We start from the raw sequence: 6,003 nt of genomic DNA, 5'->3' as shown, positions 1-6,003 counted from the left end.
GGAAACAGAGAGAGGAGAGAAATAGAGGCGGAAAGGGGGAAAAAGGAGCAAGGACAAGAAGGAAGCAGTGGGTAGGAATCAGGGCTGTATTATAAAACGCACACTGGGTATGTTATCAGATGAACTGGTTTTGCGCTCACGAGCTAGCAATTTAACTTGCTTGAGCGATCATTTGATTTAGCCTATTCCCCCTGTAAGGAAAGTATTAACTCCACTCTACCAAGGCCAGGAGAGTGGCCTTCAGGGCCCTAAAACTTGTGGGACTTCTCCTTCTGGGTGGATCTGGGGGCTAGGTACGGAAACACACAGCAGATTTACCAGCACACCTGCAGACTGAGTCCCTTTTGACAGAAATCTAGCATTAATAGCCTGGAACAAGCTGGTTCATTTTCCCTGCTTTCACTTCTCTGTTAGCTGCTCAGAAATAGGTAACCGGAGTCTGTCTGCAAGACCCAGAGAATTCCCCGGTGCTGGGGTTTCTACCCTCTTCTTATTTGGAGAGCAACAAAAAAATCCTCGTCTATTCCTTTCACTGGGAAGTACACAGCAACTATTTTCTTGTGGGGGAAGGAAAGCGACAAAACCGGGGCTTGGGAGAAAATGGTTCCTACCTGGCAATTTCTTTTGTATTTATACATTGGCCTTTCCCCAGTGGACCAGTCATCCAAAAAGAAAAACACATCCCCTACCTAGCCGGGATAACACAAACAAGAAGTCACCTTTTAATAGGTACTATTAGGAATCACCTTGGAAATCAACAACCGCTTTCTGAGCATAAGCCCCTTTTAAAACTTTGAGAAAAGAACTCACTGTTATGGGAGGGTTTTGAGTCAGCGGTTCGGCTCAAAGATTTAGAACTCTCTAGAAAGGCTGTTGACAGGTAATGTGAAACATCATAGAGTTTCAGAAGAAATTCATTGCCCTATCTCCCTTCCTCCCCAACACACGTGAACACACCCACGCACACACATACACACACGCGCGCGCGCACGCGCACACACACCCCCCCTGTACAGCATTGAGCAATGGGGTGCCATGGAAAATATTAATTAGTCTATCTGGGTCCTGGTTCCTTCATGTATAAAGTGGGAGTAATAACACTTATTTTGAAGGTTTGTATAAGAACCAGGGAGAAAGAAAGTGGTACTCAAAAGGCATAATTAAATATAACCAATATTAAAGTTAGTAATAGAGAAGATTCCAAAGTAATGTGGCAATTTATGACATGAGGCCTGGAAGCAAACCACAGGCCTCGTCGCCACTGGAAATGCATCTCCCTGTCATGACGATACTTAACCCCCAGGATCACGGTGACCCCGGCCAAATGCATCTCCAGTGGCTACAGCAGTGAAGGCGTATGCACCTTCTTCCCTGGATCTTTTCTTTCCTCCGTACACAGAGGAATGACAGAAACCCTTTCCAGAGTTGGCAGAATGTTCAAGGAAGGCAACATGGAATATGAAATTGAACGCAGAATAATGAAACGCTGATAAGGGATCTGGGGAGAGAGTGAAGAACTCAGTTTAGGCAGGGGGTCTCCCAGATTCACTGTAGATCAGGGTGTCCCCACGGCACCCTGATTTTGTTTTGTGTACGTTGGTTAGTTAAATCTTGCACGGAGGAGTAATTAGGGGGATTTATCTTGGTGACTTTTCCTGACCCTCATGCCAAGCGATCTGTAGATCCTATCAGGCGTATCTAGATTGCAACTCACACGTTAACACCACAAATCTCATTACTGGCCAAACACTCCCATGCCTCCTTGGATTTGAACACGCCGTTCAAAGCCTGAGGAATCCACAAAGCCAGATAGAACCGGGAACATGAACTTTAGCTGAAAGAGATGAGCAAGGTGAAGGGAACACCTTGGAAGGGAGTATCCTGGGAACCACGGAGGCACCAGACATGGAGGGAGGTGTAACTCGACTCCTAGACACAGAGGTGGAAACCCCCAGTTCACGGAGTGGTGAGCAGCTGGTGGGTATGTGACAGTAAGATTGGAAGATGAAGCTGTTAAGAAGTTTCTGAATTCCAGCCCAATGGATCTAAACTCCAGGTTCCACATACAGCCAAGGAAACGGTTCTGTACGCCTCCAGGGATGCCATTCACAGAGACCTTAATGGGAATGGAATGTCCTGGAGTCGTGGAGTCTGCAGTGAGCACATCAGCATAAGATGGCACTTCTTGCCATTTGTTCTGGAACTTTGTCACAGAGTTTTGAGCCCAGGTATGGCCTGCCGTAAGAGCTGCTTAAGGAAGATGGATGTGATCACCTTTGGTAGATGTTAGCCTGTAAGTGATACAGTAGTCATAGGAATTCTTTCTCAAAAACCACCTATTTGGGGGACGCCTGGGTGGCTGAGTCAGTTAAGCGTCCGACTTCAGCTCAGGTCATGATCTCGCAGTTTGTGAGTTCGAACCCCGCGTCGGGCTCTGGGCTGACAGCTCAGAGCCGGGAGCCTGCTTCGGATTGTGTGTCTTCCTCTCTCTCTCTGCCCCTTCCCTACCTGTGCTCTGTCTCTCTCTCTCTCTCAAAAATAAACATGAAAAAAATTAAAAAAAAAAAACAAACACCCGCTCATTTGATCAATACCACCCTTAGCTTAGGACTTCACACAGCAGGCCTACTACATGGTTGCTAAATGAATAAACAAAAGAGCACTGGCAAGAAGAAACGAATGAGCCCTTGAAGCCCTTTCAACATACAGAATGTTCTGGAGAGCATTCACATCAGGCTAGTAACCTAAGGCCAATGGCTTTGAATGTCCTACAGAGTGGACTGGTTAAAATGCATCTCCCTCCTCTAATTGCCACATATGGTATCACACCCGCTGTTGTATTTGGCCATCCCTGTAACTGCATGTTTAACCACTCCTTACTGGTACTATAAGGATTTTAACTATTTCATCTATCTATTATTATTATTATTATTAATTATCGCATGTTGGATTGCTCTCTGTGGGTCTATATTCCGATAATCATAATAGTAATAATAGTCACAGTAATGACAATTAATCCTATCACGTACAAGACCTTGAGCTAGTACTTTATATGCACCATCCATCATTTTCATGTCTTAGGTAAAATTTAGATTATAATTTCACTTTGTAATAAAGATATTCTAAATTCATCCGAGGTCACATGGCTGACAAGCAAATGAATGAAGAGCCCACCCACATCGTCCTGCCATTTGCTTTTTTACAATCTGAGCACACAGTTATCGTTAATATGCATAAAAATAAAAATATTGAAGGCGCTTGGTATAATTATCTAATTTGTCCTGCACCGCAGTATCTCCCAAAGAACATGAATCTGGCATTTGAGAATGGGCGGGAAGTAGCCAGTGTATATTTTCGTCAGAAGTCGTAAATATACCATCAGCCACGTATAGCATGTTACACACCACTCTCAGTTTATAAATTCCTTGATCTCTCCTGCTACTGAGCTGTCTCTTTCCTTGGAAGCTCGCTGGTCTTTCCTCCATATGACCGACCTCCAGCTTGATCTTTCTAAAACCCCAATCTGCCCCCTCCACGTGCAAGTTACACATCAGCCTTGACTCTATGTCCCATCTACCAAGAGGAGCATGGTCTCCAGCTGGTCTTTTAATCCCTTCCCATTCGAATTCCAACCCATTTGGCCAGCCGCAGGCCTGGCCACTGCTCCCAAAATGTCAATCCTGGAGCCGTGGCGAGTTACTAGAAATCTCGCTTTTGCACATTCTTTCTTTCTGCCTGAAATGCCAACTACAATCTCTTATTCATGTTATTTTATGACTCACAGAGCTTTTTCAAGGTCCATGAAGATAGGAAATATACACATTTTAAAATCATTGTATCTCCATACTCAGTGTCTGTCACATAGTAGGTTTCAATAAATATTTGCTCTGGATTAATTCAAGGTAAAAAAACAAAAAAACAAAAAAAACAAACACATTTTCTGGGAAAACTCCCAGAAGTCCAGGAAAAGTTGCTTCTTCCTGTGTGCTCCCATGAGGCTTTGATATCCTAATTGCCACATTGTTATGCAATGAAATTATGTATTTCCATGCCTTTCTCTGGGGCTAGACTCTGAGCTCCTGGGTGGCAGAGACCAAATCTTACTCATACTTGGGTCCTTAACAACCAGCACAGGGCCTGGCTTAGAGTAAGCCTTCCTAGATTTCCTGGAATTGAAAATGTAATTCTAAAGCAATCACGTGAGCTGAGCAGGGCGGGTATTATGCTTCTCATTTCACAGTTGAAGAAACAGGGACCCAGGGAGGAGAAAAGTCTTGACTCAATTTTCATTTGAAATCAGAGGCCCAGACAGGGCTTGGGACCAGGCCTCCCAACCCCTAGTTATAAAGCGCTGTTGGTGGCCACTGAACAGAGGAGACCAGGGTCTTCCTGACTCATCTGCAGAGGCTGCCTCAGGTCTGCTCCCGAGATGGGCATAAGCATGTGAGTGTCTTCAGGGGGCAGAACTGGATGAAAGGAATCTGCTTAGCAGTCACGGTGATAGTCTGGGGGAGCTCGTGAACTCCCCTGCCGCCAGGCACTGAATCCTAGGCAGGTTTGTCAGCACTAAGATGCTGAGAAGTGCCAGGAGGCACGGGGCCATTTTTTGACCTTCTTTTCAAACTCTGGTCCTGTGGTGGTGGCCTGCCACACACCCAGTGTCCTCTCTGGCCAACTTCCCAGGAACTTCTTATCACCAGAATAACCCGGGTGTCCGTAACTATAAATAGGCCCCCTTTCTACTCAAAAGCGTCCTACTGTGGACAATAAATTACACGGATCCCTTTTCCCTCCCGCACTGGAAAATATGTGTAGGAACATGTAGAAGCTCAGAGGGCTCCAAGAGTCTTTTAAACTCTCCTTTCTCAGTCTCTTGCTTTATTTATTTATTTATTTATTTATTTATTTATTTATTTATTTTTATTTTTTATGTTCATCCCCCAACCAGATTGCTTCTGGTTTACCAAGAGGCACTAGATGAGGACCTGGAGTTCCTAGCCTCCGCAGGAGTTCAAGCCCCTTTGCCTGGTGTGTTTATGCCCCAGACAGAGAACCTGAGTCTGTCTCCCCAGGAAATCGAGAATAATGGGCGGGGGAGGGCCAGTGGCTAAACTGCACCCGATTCTCCAAATTGAGTGCATCTGTCCTACTTGTGTGTTCTGGGGGAGAAGGGTGGCTAAGAGAAGAGATCCCTTGCAGCCCAGCACTTGCCCGCAGGTGTCTGTTTCACTGGGCCACCAAGGACCTCGGGGCACTGTCCCGAGTGCAGAGGAAGAATTAGGGCTTGAATTTGGTCCGAGTCCAAAGGTGTCTTCAGCTGAAAAGGCTCAAAGCGCCGGGAGTGCGGAGTGGGTGGAGGGGTAGGGAGGAGGGCGACACCAACCCAAAGGGTGACTGTTTTTAGATGCGGAGTAAGGTGTTGGGGAAAGATAATGAAACCGATTTTTGAAACCCCGCGCGGCACCGCTGGTTCAAGGGATCGCCAACGGGAAAGAGCTCCTGGCTCCGAGCGGCGTGTGAGCCGCGGTGGCCCGAGGCTCACAGGGTGCCTGGCTTCCCGGGGGGGAAGCGCCTGGAAGATGAACTAGGCGAGCACAAGTACGCTGAGCACTGACGGCGCTGCGTGGGGGAGACGCGTGGGTAGCTGCGGCCGGGGGACTCCAGCACCGCCGCCCGCCGTGGCGCCGCGACCCCCCCCCCCCTCCCCACTCCCCGCGGCGGGTGCACTCTCTCCCGAGCCCGGGGCCGCGGAAGGATATCGCGCTGCCACCTCGCCGGGGCCGAGCCGGAGAGCCGCGAGGCCGGCGCCCGCGCCCGGGCCGGGAGCTGCAATGGCAGTGGCAGCGGCTGGCGGGCGCGGGGAGCCGCCCGCTGATTGATGGGCGCCCGGCTCAATGAGGGGGGCCCGGGCGGGGGCGGGGCGGGGCCGGCCCTGGGCTGAGCCAGTCGCGGGTGCCGCGGGGAGGGGCGGGGGGGCGGAGGCTCCGTGGAAATGTGTCGGTG

This window comes from Panthera tigris, chromosome A3 (genome assembly GCF_018350195.1).
Source record: "Panthera tigris isolate Pti1 chromosome A3, P.tigris_Pti1_mat1.1, whole genome shotgun sequence".
Taxonomy (NCBI): Eukaryota; Metazoa; Chordata; class Mammalia; order Carnivora; family Felidae; genus Panthera; species Panthera tigris.
This window is presented reverse-complemented; position numbering follows the sequence as displayed.